This window comes from Petromyzon marinus, chromosome 27, assembly GCF_048934315.1.
Source record: "Petromyzon marinus isolate PM22_M1 ecotype Great Lakes invasive population chromosome 27, UKy_Petmar_22M1.pri1.0, whole genome shotgun sequence".
NCBI lineage: Eukaryota > Metazoa > Chordata > Hyperoartia > Petromyzontiformes > Petromyzontidae > Petromyzon > Petromyzon marinus.
The window spans coordinates 6,235,846-6,253,572 of NC_133693.1; the positions used below are offsets into that span (position 1 = coordinate 6,235,846).

Consider the following 17,727-nt stretch of genomic DNA (forward strand, 5'->3'; position numbering starts at 1 on the left):
GTGCCCGGTGTCAATAAAGTTGGACGAATCTACGCTCACGAGCCGCGCATGCACGCACACAGGGGAGAGGGGGGGGCAGTGCGTAGTTTGATCGAGAGAATGCGGCAATGCATAACATTTCTACAATCTTAGTACCTTATCTCTCCTAATGTACATCGACTCTGTCCACGTGGCGTCTTCTATCCGTGTGCTTATTGAATAAGGGTCATTGCCCGAAACGTCGCCGACGAGTACACATACCAGGGCCACGCTGCTATTGGCGAATGCGTTTGAACGTTTTTTTTACCATCTCGCTCTCAGTAGATGGCAGCAAACTTCTATAGCATTCGTGATATCCTGCAATGGCAGTGGCATCGCCGTCGGCAGCCAGGATCTACCCACTGCTAAGTGAAGACCCGAACAACCCCCCGCGGTGCAACAAATCCTTTCAGAATCCCCACCGGAGATGATTCCGTCGCTCCAATCTCTCGCGCGAATAATCAACTCATCACCGTCGTCAGCATCATCTCGGATTGTCGAGGAGGAGGGGGGGGGGGTGTTTGAGAAATGTGACGTCACATCAAAATACGCAACTTTAAACAAATTTAGAATTGTTGTAACAACACTAATTGTGTTATAACAACACTCCTACAACATCAGAGTGCAGCGCCACATTAAATACGCACTACAATGACAATAGTTAAATGTGATTTGAAGCATGTTTTATTTTCAAAATGGAAATATTGTTTGGGGGGGGGGGCAGAGCTTTGTGACGTCACACTTGAGGGGGGGGCCTGACTTTTTGTGACGCCGCGTGACGAAGGGGGGGGGGGTCAAAAATCGTCCAAAATCGCGTGACGTCATTTATGGACGGCCCCCAATCAACCTGAGTTCGATTCCCAATCCGCATTGACCAGCGAAGGTGAAGTATGGTCAAACACCCCCCCCCCCTCCACGACCGACGTGGCGTGGGGAAGCCTTCATCCAGCAGTGGATTGACACACACACAGAGCTGTACATGTGCCGCCCCGTGTCCCTATTGGCCCTAAGAATCAATGACAAGAGACTTGGTGATGCCTGTCAGCTGGCCGGTTAGCTCAGCTGGTTAGAGCGTGGTGCTAATAACGCCAAGGTCGCGGGTTCGATCCCCGTACGGGCCACTGTAGCAATTTTTTTTCATTACTTTTTACTTCACTTGCAATTGCGTTCCGACGCCACTGCTGGTGGAGAGGTCTCCACTAGAAGGCCTCTCTCTCTCTCTCGAGGGGAATTCGAAAGCCTGGATATACACGCTGCCGACCTCTTTAAGTTTAACACTGTCGTATTGTGTGGATTATAAGACGCAGACTTGCCCACTCTCTGAATGTATTTTAAATCAAAAGTTGGTGGGTGGCTGGGTGGGTGGCTGGGTGGGTGGGGGGGTTAATCAGGTAAGTGCATGCGTGCGTACAACTTTCTTGACACTGGGCACATGTTTTTTTGGGGTTGCGTCGTACTTTCCGGAGCGTCTTATAATCCGGTGGAAATATAAAAAAAAAACATAAACGTCTGCTTTGGCAGTACGTAATCTTTTTTTTACGAAGAACCCCAGGGACTTATTTAAATAAGCATGTAAATCATGTGCGGGCAACGTGGTCACGGAGTCGAATGTGGCTGGGGCACATAACACCGTGTGTGTATATGTTTATATATCATGGGTTTTTTTTAGAACAAACCTTTGAAGCGTTGCTAACAGCAGACCACGCGCGCAATTGGAACATCTGTGTGACTTCACAGCAGTCCCGTAAGCGTCGTTGTGGGGGGTTAGAGGGGAAGGCTTAGCCCACTCCCCGAACCCCCCACCCCCCCAAAAATAATAATAATAATAATAATATTATATTCTTGGGTATTTCGGTAAAGTCACGTAGATAGGTTCAAAGAAAATAACAAACAAAAAAAGACGACGACGTTTCGATCGCAACGCGAGCGGGCGTCATCAGGAAGAAAAAAGAGGGGGACAGCTGCTGAGGCAGATTGTTTTAAAAGGTTTAAAATGGGCGTAGCCCAAGGGGCATAAACGAAGTGGGCGGGGCTAGTTATGTTAATGTGATAAATTAGCATGTTAATGTGAGATCGGAGGGCGACCTCCAGGTGGACGTGGAGGTGGCTATGTTAATGTGATAAATTAGCATGTTAATGTGAGATCGGAGGGCGACCTCCAGGTGGACGTGGAGGTGGCTATGTTAATGTGATAAATTAGCATGTTAATGTGAGATCGGAGGGGGCCCTCCAGGTGGACGTGGAGGTGGCTATGTTAATGTGATAAATTAGCATGTTAATGTGAGATCGGAGGGCGACCTCCAGGTGGACGTGGAGGTGGCTATGTTAATGTGATAAATTAGCATGTTAATGTGAGATCGGAGGGGGCCCTCCAGGTGGACGTGGAGGTGGCTATGTTAATGTGAGAGATGAGCATGTTAATGTCAGATCGGAGAGCGGCTTCCAGGTGGACGTGGAGGTGGCTATGTTAATGTGAGAGATGAGCATGTTAATGGGAGATCGGAGAGCGGCTTCCAGGTGGGCGTGGAGGTGGCTATGTTAATGTGAGAGATGAGCATGTTAATGTGAGATCGGAGGGGGCCCACCAGGTGGACGTGGAGGTGGCTATGTTAATGTGAGAGATGAGCATGTTAATGTCAGATCGGAGAGCGGCTTCCAGGTGGACGTAGACGTGGCTATGTTACTGTGAGAGATGAGCATGTTAATGTCAGATCGGAGGGCGCCCTCCAGGTGGACGTGGAGGTGGCTATGTTAATGTGATAAATTAGCATGTTAATGTGAGATCGGAGAGCGACCTCCAGGTGGGCGTGGAGGTGGCTATGTTAATGTGAGAGATGAGCATGTTAATGTGAGATCGGAGGGCGCCCTCCAGGTGGACGTGGAGGTGGCTATGTTAATGTGAGAGGTGAGCATGTTAATGTGAGAGATGAACATGTTAATGTGAGAGGTGAGCATGTTAATGTGAGATCGGAGGGCAGCAACGTCGAGCTCGCCAGCGAGGTGGCTGTGTTAGTGTGGGAAATTTAACCTGTTAATGTAAAATAAGAGAACCGAAAATAACAACTCAAGTGGTAGGATGAGAACATCACAGCCAGTTTAACTTAAACTGGTTGACAACGTCTCAGTCATAGCTGGCTGTGATGTTCCCAATCCTACCTCTTCAGTTGTTATTTTCGGCTCTAAGTACAGCACACCGGTTGTGTGTTGGAGAGCAATTCCACATTTACAATCTGAGTACGACGTGTCACCAGCAATTACAACCGGCACCGAGTTTTGCGTCGTGCCGTTAACGATGCCACTGGATGACCCCCTTCTCGCCGCCTCCCATCTCAACAACATCAACCGCTCCACGCGAGGTCGCTTCACAGACTCTCTCGTTCCATCGTTCGTCGTCGTCACTGGATGCCCTCTCTCTTGTCCGTGTCTCGCCGTCCACACGCCGCTTGTCTCTCGCGAGCCTGAGATGTCACCGAAACGATTTCCTTCGTCCACCCGGGCCAGCAGCGCGGTCATTTCCATCGCTCCAACTCCTCGGAGTTAAACCGCGCGCGGGACGCACGCTGCTTTGTTTGCCAGTGGCGCACAAATAACAACAGCAGAGGCAGCAGGAGCAGACAAAACTCGTGATTAACACTGCGGGCCTGCAATGAAAGAAAACATATGTACAATAGGCGACGTTTCGGGCATCGGCCCTTCTTCTCTACTCTGAACAAGGATCGTTTCCCAGAGACGTCGGTCGCCTATGAACGTAAATTTTCAGCCGGGTTTATGAGACCGCTCCGGATGGAAAGACGCACCTCCAAACCTGTCAACAGAGGTGTGCACAGTTCTGGTTCGATATACACCAACGCCTACCGGATTATAAGACGCACCCCGATCTTATCCTTCAAGATACAGCGGTCGGGATTGCGGGGGGGGGGGGGGGGGGGTGGGCAATGCAGCAAGTAGGATGATGACGTAGATTCATCATCTGGAGGGCAAAATAAATTGGTGGTGGTTGAGTTGAGACGATGACAGCGTCAGCATTGTGGTGGGCGTTATGGGGGGTTGGGGGGGGGTAGAGAGAGAGAGAGGCACGCGTCTCATAATCCGGAGCACATAAAGCAGACATCATCATCATCATCACCGTCACCTCAGACGTTTCCCACTCCGTGGCTGCTCCACTGGGCTAGTCATCGATTGCATTCAACGCTCGTGCCGCATCCCTCTCTTGGCTGCCCACCCAAGCCTCCTCCTCTTTCCTCATCACATGTGCGCGGTTCATAGGGAAAAGCGGGCGATTGAAAACATTCCAAAAAACACCTGCAGCAAACGAGGTGTCAATCATCTAGATAGGGACCCACCCCCCCCCCCCCTAGATAGGGACCCACCCCCCGCCCCACCAGACATAACGGAGGGTGAATGGAGGAAGACCCCCCACCCCACCCCCTCCACAGCGATCTCCGATCTCGGGGTTCCATCCAGCGGGGAACAGGAGCGCGGTCTCCGGTGGGGGTCGAGCAAGGGACGCGCAGGAGGGGCGCAGGGAGGGCTGCCCCCCGGCTCCATTCCTGCTCGGACGACGGTGGCAGGCCCGGCGAGTGGGCTCACGGCGAGAGACGTCGTCGTCACCTCGAAGTCGACTTTCTTGCGAATTGTCGTCTCAAAAAGTGGGCGGTGAACGCCACCCAAGGCTAAACGTGCCTTTTGAGGGTGGGTGGCACCTGCTGGGTCTGCCCCGTGACCTCCTGCCAGCGGGCCGTTCGACACTTCACGTGGTAGCCTCAACGTGCACGTAGCCTGGCACCAGCGTCGTGGTGACGCCATCGCCACTGAGTTGTTGTTGTTGTTGTCCGGGAACGCGTAGCCTCGGGTATGAGTGTCGGAACCCAGGTTGTCGCACCGGGCTGCCCAGATACACGTGATGGTGTGAAAGCAGTGGGGGGGGGGGGGGGGGGGGGGCTTGTTTACAACCCTCTTAAATCCTCTTAAATCGCCTCCGCGTTGCTATCAATTACCTTTTAACTAGACTTCGACCTACACGATGCACGTTGCGTGACTTTGCTCACCCAAACAAAAAATAACTTACAGCAGCGGCGGCGGCAATGAAGGCGAGAGCCTTACGAGGTTCTCGAGAGCCAAAAAGCGCCACGCTCCTCTTGGTCGCTTTTCTCGGCGAAACTTTGCGAAATAAATCGATGGAATTGAACAGCGGTGGCACGCGCCACGCGCCACCACCACCATCGCCGCCGCCGTGCGTGGAAGAATCTCCGCCCAGCGTTACGAGGAGAGAGACGGCGGCGGGAGTGGCCCGGGGGGGGGGGGGGTACACGACCCAGTGAGTTTGGGTGCCGCCGTAGTTGCCGGTCCCTCTCGATGCAGTGTGTGAGTCATCGCCATCTGTTATCACGACAAATTCCCGACAATCAATTCGCTTGTATCATTTTTTTGTGTGCTGTTGTTGTATTTCTTCTTTTCTAAGCACGTGGGTGGTAGAGCGGTGGTGCATCGGTCCGCGCACTACGACATTGAGGAATATTCCCAGGGCCGGATTAAGGCGTGGGGGGCTTCAGGGGCTGCAGTCCAGGGGCCTCCGCCAGCTAGAGGGCCTCCAGGGATGAAATTTAAAGTTATTTCATTCGTGAATGCTGAATTTTTATTTTTGTTGTTAGCCTTGTAAAAATACATTTGATTTTTCTCTAACTTTATTTTTTCCTTTTGAAAATATTACTGGGGGCACTCACGGGACCTGTAGCCCCGGGGCGTACAGAATCTTAATCCGGCCCTGAATATGCCTTCAGATTATTTGATTATTTTGCCGCCGTACATGTTCACACGATAAGCCACTTCGTTGAGCTATCATTTGTGGCCAGGTGGCTTTTGAACTATAAGCTAATAGGTCAATTTGTTTACCTTTCTTCTACTTTGCACTCCGTGTTTTTGCGTTGTTTGATGTTGTAACGTTCTGACCTGCCTCTACTGGAACATCTACGAAAAAGAGCTTCATAGCTCATCGGATTCCTCGCCAGTATAAATAAATATTCCGATTCAGAAATGCATACATGTGTAGAGACGAGTTCGACGCACTTTATTTTAGGAACCACGTGCTCGCACTCGAACAGGCGGAGACCCCCACTGCAACAGCCCCGAGTCTCCCGCGTATCCCCCCCCTTATATACGGTCCGAGGCCACGCCCCCATTCCCGAACCTTCTTGCTGGTTCTAGACCACTCGCTCTACCGCCAGACTCTACCGCCCTCTTCCGTCACCTGGCCACGCTCCTATTCTCGATCATTCCCGTAGCCACCAGTCTACTCGTTCTGCAGACTGACTCCCCTGCCATTACCTACTGTAGCCACCAGTCCATTCGTACTGCAGGCTGACTCCCCTGTCATTACCTGCCGTGGTCACTAGTCCACTCGTACTGCAGGCTGACTCCCCTGTCATTACTTCTCGTGGCCACTATCCAGGAGATAAATAAGTAACAATGCATGGCCGCCAAACCAACATTTTCATTCTCAGAACCGGAATTTAGGCGAATTAAGTGGCATTGATGCAGAGCCTCACGGTTCCAATCCAGCGGTCGCCCTGGTTCGTACAGCGAGTGGCACTGCCCTTTCAAAACACGTGCCGCCCTCTTCACCGTGGTCGTCAAAGATCCCGTGACGGCATCAGGGTCCACGTTTACCAAATTTGAAAAGGAGAAAACAAATTACCCACAAATTACTTAACGCTCTGCACTATGAAAACTTGGCAGGGCCCTCTTGAAAACGAGTCACAAGACTCGCTGACGATATCCTGGGTAAAGAATCGGAGAAATAATAATACATAATAATAATAAAAGCGTCGAACCATGTTTTATGTGATGTGTTTTTTCCTATGCGCAGTCTTTTAGGAAACCGCGCTAGGAGACACCATCAACTCGCTGTACTTCAGAACCCCGGTTTACTCACGGGCAGCTGCAAACTGGACTCGAACCCAGATTTCTCAGCAACGTCAGCCTCGGCGCTCTGACCTCTAAAGCCCCCCACCCCACACACACCGCTTGCCACGTCCGGTAAAGAAGTGGAATTTTAAAGACTCGGTGACGTCATTGCTGCCCCGTGGAGGTTTGTGGGGCCATTGTGAGCCCGAGCCAGCCTCGTGGAATGTTCGCCAGACCCGGACGCTCACGCGCTCACTCAGAACGGACCTCGCAACATGGGGAGCGTTGTGGGCGTTGCGTCAATGGAGTGGAACGTCGTGAACTTCCGCGGATGTCTCAATACCGACCTCATTAAACGGGAGGGGGGGGGGGGCACGTGGTCTACTTTGTTTGAGCTGTCATTTGTGGCCAGGTCGCTTCTGAAAAATAAGTTAATACTTTACCTCGGCGGGGGGCTCTATCGGGGAAGATGAAAAAAACAAATGGTGGGGTTTTATTCGTGTGTCTTTAAAGTTATTTGTTTAACACGAAGGCTTTCGCGACCAATGTCATCCATAAGAGAGTTTTTTTTTTAAAATATAAGGAACAAAACAGGTGGACTTCTCCACAAGTCTGGCTGTCGCCTGATGAAGCTGGTTATAATTACTAGCGAAACGTCGTACTCAGATTGTAAATGTTGTGGCTTGGCTCTCCAATACACAACCGGTGTGATGTATGGCCACCTTCTGATCACGTGACAACCCTTACTAGTGGGCTGTGTCGGGTGGTGGCGGATTTTAACGACACATTTACGCGATCTAAACCCCCCCCCAAAAAAAAACCCTTTTATGGATGATCTGTTTACCTTTCCTATACTTTGAATCTATCGTTTGTTGGTGTAACGTTCTGACCCACCCCGACTGGAACATCTGCGAAAAAGAGCTTTATAGCTCATCGGATTCCTCCGATATAAATAAAAATGCTGATCACGATTCTCACTGGGTTACGTATGAAAGGGGGCAAGGTCGGCTGAATACAAGTTGACCGCCGCCCAAGTTTCAACCGCGGCTCTCTCCGGCGCGTGGTAGCGATTCGATGGTCTCATCCCGCTCACGAGTCGCAATGCACCAAGGAGCCGTCACGTCAACGTTGGGTTCTGCACTCCCACGCGTCCACACCGACCTTCTCTCACCACGTTCACATGGCATGGTGGGCTGGCTTGGTGGGGGGTAAGCGCTGCCTCCTACACTGTGACCGAACAGAGTTCTCTTGAAGTGCGCGCGCGAACCGCGCCGTGTGCAAGTGGTATCAGAAGCTGGTTTGGGCCACCATCAGGTCGACTCGGCCGTAACATGATGAACCCCCGGCTCCCTTTGTGAATATCATGGAGACAAAGGGCCTGCAGAGGTGCTCGCTCATTGCACTTTACCCAAAAGTCTGTGAAGGCTATGCGAGTGAACTTTGTCTTCATGCTGTATAGGCATGTTTGCGTGTGCATGCTTGAATGTATGTGGGGAGCGGCGGTGTAGCGGTTAGCGCTACGCTGTGCTTCGAACCTGGCGACCCGGGTTCGATTCCCGCTCACGGCCAACACCCAGTGACGATTATCTGAACCGGTCCTGGGCCTCCCCTAGGTCGACTCAGCCTCAAATTAGTACCTGGTGCGGTGTGTAAACATCGCCACTAGAGAGACAAAAGCGGCCGGGCGTGGTGTTGGCCACCCACCCCCTCGTGTGCCGTTCTGGCCTTTCATAGGTGCTCGCGAACAGCACTTTCCACAACAGTCTGTAAAGGCTACACGGGGAGTGGGATCTTTGTCTTTCGTTGTTGTGGTCATCGCTTACCCTGCGTGTGGCGAAAACAACCTCATCCGTGGTTGGTTGTCGCGCGCCAACACCGCGCTGCGTGGTCTGAGCGAACGCCAGCGTGGGGAGAGACGCCACCAATCTGTCTCTCCCCCGGGGTGGTCACATCCACACCGCAGCGGCTAACGGGCACGTGCAGCTACGGGCGGGGTGCGACAAGTTGGGGTCACCCACCACCACCCCCCCCTCCCCCTTTGCCAACCCCTGCCACCACACCTTAAACTTAATAACCAATCTTACCTAATTACCAGCTTCGATCCCAGCCGGCTCAGTGTCTTTGACGCAAACCCATTATGGGCACCCCCCCCCCCCCCCACACACACACACTTCAAGCGCCAATTCCTTTAGAAATGTGGCCGCGGTCCCACGAGTGAGCTGGTCCCAGCAGGTGGACCACCTCGTGTTGGATGTTCACCATCACTGTGGAGCGAGGGTTGGTGGATTACCGCACACACACACGCATGCAGATGTTGTGAAACTCCCTTCTCGTGGGCGACAAGGAGGTGCCATACCCCTGGCTCGGCCAGGAGAAGGCGGTACATCAAGTGGACTAATCGCCATCTGTTTCCATCTGTACGAGGATAGGCCGTTGCCCTGTTCCCCCCCCTCCACCCCCTCGCGCGAGGCGTGGGTTTTCTCCGGGTGCTCCGGGTTCCTGTCACGTGAATAATAAACTCAACTTAAAATAAAAACCAAAATTCAGCAGCAGCAACCCTCCTGATAAAAGATTTGTACCATGCGGATACACGCACTTTCGTTTCATTTCATTTGTTAAATCGCTCCGTCTCCACGGCTGTCATTCTTCTACGAAACGGGAGGCGGCAGGGGGGGGGGGGGTAGTGGTAGTGGCAGGGAAGCTCCTCTCCTTTTTTTTGATCTTCCGGTTTCGGTCGTGTCGAAGTGTCGACCATTCCAGACGCAACCGCCGTCTCGGCCGGCGCGACTGCCCCACCCCTCCGCGTAACTCTGCGCGCGGGGTCCGCGGCTCTCATCCAGCGGTCCCCAAACTTTTTTGGCACCAGGGACCGGTTTCGTAGAAGACAATTTTTTTCACGGACCGGGGGGGGTGGGGGGGGTTTCATCATTGGGTCTTTCCCCCTTTTCAAAGAAGTCCTCCAGCGACGATTTGTTTTTTTACTCATTTTGGCTACTAGGGGTTAGAGCTTGTGGGCTTACCAACACTGAGACTGAGTGCGCAGTGCGGGAAAGAGGCGCGGACGGAAGTGGTGAATAATACAATCATGGGCGGGCCACGTGCGGACTCACCGCTCTCACCTCCTACTGCTGTGCGGCCCGGCTCCTAACAGGCCGCGGACCCCTGCTCTAACCCACAGGGCTCCTCTCGCCGGGCTCTCGGCGTATTTGGCTCAACGGGTGCGAGACGTCCCTCCACTCGGTTTAACACGCGGCGGGATAAGGGCTTTCGCGACCAATGTCATCCATAATACAGTTTTTTTTTTCTTTGGGGGGGGGGGGGGGTTAGATCGCGTAAATATATAAATGTGTCGTTAAACCCGCCACCACCCGAGACAGCCAACTAGTAAGTTTGTCACGTTAACAAAACGTGCAAAAATGTAAGAATAGTGTTTTTATCCTTTCCGGCCATAATAAAACAGTTTGTGTTAAGATGTTAAAACACCAAACTGAAACCTTTTGCAAGGAATCGTGTCTGCATTAACCACAGACATACTTGTGGCGAACATAAAACAAAAACATGCTCTGCTAGTATGTGCATTGTCTTTGAAACTTCACAATTCGTTACGAGTACAGCTCACCGCTTGTGTGTTGGAGAGCAAATCCATACCAATTTTTCCATCCGAGTACGACGTTTCGCCAGTAATTACAACCGGCATCATCAGGCGGCAGCCAGATTTGTGGAGAAATCCTCCTCCTCCTCCTCCTCACTGGCGAATTCGACCCTCGATCGATGGCTGTGCCATCGCCGCACACGCGCGCGAATAAAAAGCAAGGGACAAGTCCTGACTTACAACTCATTACTCACTAACAACTCCTTACTAACTAACTACTCCTTACTTACAACTCCTTACTTACTAACAACTCCTTACTTACTAACAACTCCTTACTTACTAACAACTCCTTACTAACAACTCATTACTTACTAACAACTCCTTACTAACAAGTCATTACTTACTAACTCCTTACTAACAACTCCTTACTAACAACTCATTACTTACTAACAACTCCTTGCTTACTAACAACTCCTTACTAACAACTCCTTACTCACTAGCAACTCCTTACTTACTAACAACTCCTTACTAACAACTCCTTACTCACTAGCAACTCCTTACTTACTAACAACTCCTTACTTACAACTCATTACTTACTAACAACTCCTTACTAACAACTCCTTACTCACTAACAACTCCTTGCTTACTAACAACTCCTTACTTACTAACAACTCCTTACTCACTAGCAACTCCTTACTTACTAATAACTCCTTACTAACAACTCCTTACTTACTAACAACTCCTTACTTACTAACAACTCCTTACTAACAACTCCTTACTAACAACTCCTTACTAACAACTCCTTACTTACAACTCATTACTTACTAACAACCCCTTACTAACAAGTCATTACTTACTAACTCCTTACTAACAACTCCTTACTAACAACTTCTTACTTACTAACAACTCCTTACTAACAACTCCTTACTTACTAACAACTCCTTACTAACAACTCCTTACTTACTAACAACTCCTTACTTACGAACAAATCCTAACTTACTAACAACTCCTTACTAACAACTCCTTACTTACTAACAACTCCTTACGAACAACTCCTTACTTACTAACAACTCCTTACTTACTAACAACTCCTTACTTACTAACAACTCCTTACTTACTAACAACTCCTTACTAACAACTCCTTACGAACAACTCCTTACTTACGACCAACTCCTTACTTACAAACAACTCCTTACTTACTAACAACTCCTTACTTACTAACAACTCCTTACTTACTAACAACTCCTTACTAACAACTCCTTACTTACGAACAACCCCTTACTTACGAACAACTCCTTACTAACAACTCCTTACTTACGAACAACTCCTTACTAACAACTCCTTACTTACGAACAACTCCTTACTTACAAACAACTCCTTACTTACTAACAACTCCTTACTTACGAACAACTCCTTACTAACAACTCCTTACTTACGAACAACTCCTTGCTTACAAACAACTCCTTACTTACTAACAACTCGTCTGTCATTTCTCATTGCTGGAGGGGTTGGCCCCCTCTACCTGAAAATCCTGGCTCCGACATTCCTCCTCCTGTTTCGTTCCTCACATCGAGGCATCGATGTGACGCCGTCACTTTTGAGCCCTTCGCGTGGCAAGGGGGGGGGTGGAGGGGACGGAGTCGCGGGGTGCTTTTTTGTCTTCCCTCGAACCGCGTGCCCTTCTTTTCCTCTTCACTCGGCGTGATGACGCGTGCTGAGTCACGGGCGATCTGTCTTCAAAAATCCCGCTGAGCAAAATGCTCTTATTCCCGACCATTCCAAACCGCCACGACCACAACTACAACAACAATAACTACAACAACAAGAACCAGAGTCGCAGCCGCCTCCGCCCGGTGTCCGGGCTGGGGTCGTGAGTCGCATTTTGTTTTTCTTACCCCAAACCCACGCTCACATTCCCGACAACGCAATAACATCACGAGGGATTATTCGCAAATCGACTCGCGTGTGTGTGGGTGGGAGTGCGTGTGGGAAGCGCTATGAACACGGCGATCCAAGTTCGATTCCCGCTCACGGCCAACACCGGTGACCATTATCTGAATCGGTCCTGGGCCTCCCCTAGGTCGACTCAGCCTCAAATGGGTACTTGGTGCGGTGCGTAAATATCGTCACTGGGGAGACAAAGGCGGCCGGGCGTGGTGCTGGCCACCCACCCCCTCGTGTGCCGTTCCGGCCTTGATAGGTGCTCGCTAACAGCACTTGCCCCAACAGTCTGTGTAGGCTATACCGGGGATCTTTGTATTTGTGGGGAGCGGTGGTGGAACGGTTAGCGCGCTGTGCTACGAATCTGGTGACCGGGGTTCTATTCCTACTCACGGCGAACACCAGTGACGATGATCTGAACTGGTTCTGGGCCTCCCCTGGGTCGACGCAGCCTCAAGTGAGTACCTAGTGCGGTGCGTAAACATTGCCGCTAGGGAGACAAAGGCGGCCGGGCGTGGTGGATCCGGCCTCTCCTCGTGCGCCGTGCTATCATAGACAGTAAGTTGCTCGCTAACAACACTTGCCCCAACAGTCTGTGAAGGCTTGCCTGGGAATCTTTGTCTCATGTACGAAGATTTCCTCGGTAATTTGTATTTTTAGCATTTGTGAATGTGGGTCAGAATTATAATCGCGCGATGAAACAAATAAGATGATCCAGCCCCTAAACCAAAGCGTCTCTCAATTAAATCCACAGTTCCCACATTTACGTGCTCCAGTTCGTGATGTCACTGATGCAATCAGGGCTGTTAATGAGGATGACTCGGAATTAACTGAACATTTCATCAAATGTAACAGGAGGTCCATTAACGTCAGCGCGACGTTCGTGAGTGCGATTCACACGAGACAAAGGTCCCCCGTATAGCCTCAACAGAAGTTTTGTGGCAAGCGCTGTAAGTGACCACTTATGAATGTACAACTAGGCCAAGAGGTGGGGGCCAGCACCACGCCCGGCCGCCTTTGTCTCCCTAGTGAAGCTGTTTACACACCGCACTCATTTGAGACTGAGTCGACCTAGGGGAGGCCCAGGACCGGTTCAGATAATTGTCACCGTGGTGTTGACCGTGAGTGGGAATCGAAATGGGGTCGCCGGGTTCGTAGCGCACTGCACGACACACACACACGTGCATGACACAGACACACACTGCACGACACACACACACACGTGCATGACACACACACACTGCACGACACACACACACACGTGCATGACACACACACACACGTGCATGACACACACACACGTGCATGACACACACACTGCACGACACACACACACGTGCATGACACACACACACTGCACCACACACACGTGCATGACACACACACGTGCATGACACACACACTGCACGACACACACACACACGTGCATGACACAGACACACACTGCACTACACACACACACACGTGCATGACACAGACACACACTGCACTACACACACACACGTGCATGACACACACACACTGCACGACACACACACGTGCATGACACACACACACGTGCATGACACACACACACGTGCATGACACAGGCACACACTGCACTACACACACACACACGTGCATGACACACACGTGCATGACACACACACGTGCATGACACACACACACTGCACGACACACACACACACGTGCATGACACACACACGTGCATGACACAGACACACACTGCACTACACACACACACACACGTGCATGACACACACACACACTGCACGACACACACACACACGTGCATGACACACACACACTGCACGACACACACACACACGTGCATGACACACACACACACACTGCACGACACACACACACGTGCATGACACACACACACGTGCATGACACACACACGTGCATGACACACACGCCAACGCACACGGACACTCACATGCACAACGACACAACCACCCACGTAAAAAAATAGACGAACACAAAGACAAAGATCCCCCGCATAGCCTTAACATACTTTGGGGGCAAGTGCTGTTCTTGGCGAGCAGCTATGACGTCCGCAAAGGTACATGAAGGGGGGGGGGGTGGCCAGCGAGAACCACGCCGGACCGCCTTTGTCTCCCCACATAAAAAAGCCGCACGGATCGCCGAAGAGAGGGTTACGCGCCCGAGTTTGTACGTCCGCCGCGGAGATGGAGCACGGTATTCAGCTCGTTTACAGCAGTCGCTGGCTTAATCGACGCAACGCACGATCCGTGAGAGATGGTGACGACTGGTCCTCAGCCAGCAGTGGATTGATCATGGCTAGTTGATGATGATATTCGCGTGTCACATGCTGGCGGTGTGAGTGTGGTGCTCTATGTTGTTCCACTGCTATTCAGAGAACTGACATTCTGTTTATATGTAAGGGGTAGCTATGCCTTGTACAAACACATCACAATTTCCCAGATGTTTTCTCAGCTACTCATGGACTCAGGGCACAAAGTATTTCAAGTTGAGTCGATCTAGAGGAGGCCGAGGATCACTTCTGACATCGCATCGGCAGGGACGTCGTCGGCCGTGGCCGGGAATCGATCTCAACTGGCTCGAATGCTGAAAGTCAGCGAAATAAAAATACCAAAATAATTGCGTAGTCGGCAGGATTCGAACCTGCGCGGGGAGACCCCAATGGATTTCTAGTCCATCGCCTTAACCGCTCGGCCACGACTACCTGGCTCCTTCAACCCCATGGTGGTGCATCTCACACAACAACCACTGAAGTCACCACAGCACCTGTGCCAGGCTAGGTGCACTTTGAGGCCACATGCAAGTACAGAAGGCTCGTTACTGGCAGGAGGTCACACGACAGACCCAGGTGTTGTGTTGAATGTCTGAGAGGACTGGCAGATGCACCACCTGTGCTCCCAAGTGCACCAACTTGTTGCGTTTTATCTGCCCGGCGTTCTGCCGGTTGTTGTGAGTGTTGCTTCTCCGCCCTCTCCGCTGTTTGCTGGAGGGCGACTGCCTCCGACTGCCCGGAAGCGTCCTTCACGAGTCTCCTCCACGTATTAGCGCGGTTGGCTACGTAAGGTGCAAAAGATGTTCAAAATACATCTCCATTCATAATTCCAATTAAAACAAACTCTATACATGCATCACTAATACTCTCTTAAAATGTATATATAATAGGGAACGTTTTCGGCAATAGCCACTGTTCATAGCACATTCATGCACCAAATTGAACTATACATTTTTTTTTATTTCACGTATTCGCTTACTTAATAACCCACTCATACTCTCAAACTTCCCAAATAATATTAATGAAGATATTTTCTCGGCAAACTGGCCTCAATGGACAGGCAATCTATTTCCGTCTCCCTACCTCATCCCCCAAGACTGCCCACACCTGTGTGTCGACAAAGACGGCTGCCCACAGTGTTGTGAGTCACGACCAGCAGCAGATGACATCATGGAACGCGCGTGCGTTTGGGGAGTGGTGGCGCGGCGGTTAGGGCACCCGCGCTTCAGAACGTGGGCAACCCGAGTTCGATTCCCGCTCACGGCCACCGCCAGTAAGGAATATTTCAACCGGTCCTGGGCACCCCCCCCCCTCCCCTCCCTCGGTCGACTCAGACTCAAATGGGTACCTGGTGCGGTGGGTTAATTGTCGTCACTGGGGAGACAAAGGCGGCCGGGAGTGGTGTTGGCCACCCACCCCACTCGTGTGCCGTTCCGGCCTTGATAGGTACTCGCTAACAGCACTTGCCCCGACAGTCTGTTAAGGCTACACTGGGGATCTTCGTCTTTTGTACATGGGGAGCGGTAGTGTAGTGGTTAGCACGTTGCGTTGCAGATTCCTGCTCATGACCGCCACCAGTGACGATTTTCTGAACCGGTCCTGCCCCCCCCCCCCCCCCCTATATCGATTCAGCCTCAAGTGAGTATCCAGGGCGGTGTGTAAGCATCGTGTACGACACCGGCCTTCATAGGTGGTGTTCGCTATCAGCGCTGGTCACCAAAACTCTATTAAGGTGACCCACGTTCGAGTCACGAGCACAAATTAAGGCCCTGCACGGCACACGAGGGGGTGAGTGACCACCACCACGCCCGGCCGCCTTTGTCTCTCTAGCGGCAATATTTACACATTTCAAGGCTCAGCCGACGGACAATACATACATAGAAACACACACACACATCGACACCCATACCATAGAGCACGTACATTGTCCATGCTGTCACGTGAGTTGACATAAGGGATAATAAATACGTTCACGACGTTGTAAACTTCCGTCTCTTTACCCAAACCCCAGCTCCTTGTAGAGCCGCTCTGTTTAGTTTTGCGGGCGGAATAGAGCCGCTCCCTCTCGCAGTCACCGCACATTAATAAGAGACAAGGTTCCCTCGCTTAATGCGGTAGTGGCAGATGTGGTAGTGGTAGATGTGGTAGTGGTAGATGTGGTAGTGGTAGATGTGGTAGTGGTAGATGTGGTAGTGGTAGATGTGGTAGTGGTAGATGTGGTAGTGGTAGATGTGGTAGTGGCAGATGTGGTAGTGGTAGATGTGGTAGTGGTAGATGTGGTAGTGGTAGATGTGGTAGTGGTAGATGTGGTAGATGTGGTAGTGGTAGATGTGGTAGATGTGGTAGTGGTAGATGTGGTAGTACTAGATGTGGTAGTGGTAGATGTGGTAGTGGTAGATGTGGTAGTGGTAGATGTGGTAGTGGTAGATGTGGTAGTATTAGATGTAGTAGTACTAGATGTAGTAGTATTATATGTAGTAGTAGTAGATGTAGTAGTATTAGATGTAGTCGATGTAGTAGTAGTTGCGGTAGATGCGTTCTAAAATAAGGGGCGCGCACAGCGAAATTGGCAAGAGGAGACAGCTGCCTGACGAGTAGCGCACAGCACACACACAGTGCATCTACACCGTACACACACCTTACACACACACAGTATCGGGCGGTTTCCGAGTGCGGTCCGGGCGGTCCTGGGCGGTCCCGGGCGGTCCGGGCGGTCCCGGCGGTCCTGGGCGGTCCCGGGCGGTCCGAGGCGGTCCCGGGCGGTCCGGGGCGGTCCCGGGCGGTCCTGAGCGGTCCCGGGCATTCCAGGGCAGTCCCGGGCGGTCCGGGGCGGTCCCGGACGGTCCGGGGCGGTCCCGGGCGGTCCCGGGCGGTTCCGGGCGGTCTGAGGCGGTCCGGGCAGTCCGGGGCAGTCCCGGGCGGTCCCGGGCGGTCCCGGGCGGTCCCGGGCGGTCCCCGGCGGTCCGGTGACACGTTCAAGAAATATCGGAAG

General features: G+C 51.6%; 2 non-coding genes across 2 annotated transcripts; one reads left to right on the forward strand and one right to left on the reverse strand.

Annotated features, from left to right (window-relative positions):
* Window positions 1-1,065: 1,065 nt before the first annotated feature.
* TRNAI-AAU (transfer RNA isoleucine (anticodon AAU)) lies at window positions 1,066-1,139 on the forward strand. The gene has a single exon. It is a non-coding gene; the product is annotated as a tRNA-Ile (tRNA).
* A 13,946-nt stretch (window positions 1,140-15,085) lies between these two features.
* Window positions 15,086-15,167, reverse strand: TRNAS-AGA (transfer RNA serine (anticodon AGA)). The gene has a single exon. It is a non-coding gene; the product is annotated as a tRNA-Ser (tRNA).
* Between the last annotated feature and the right edge of the window lie 2,560 nt (window positions 15,168-17,727).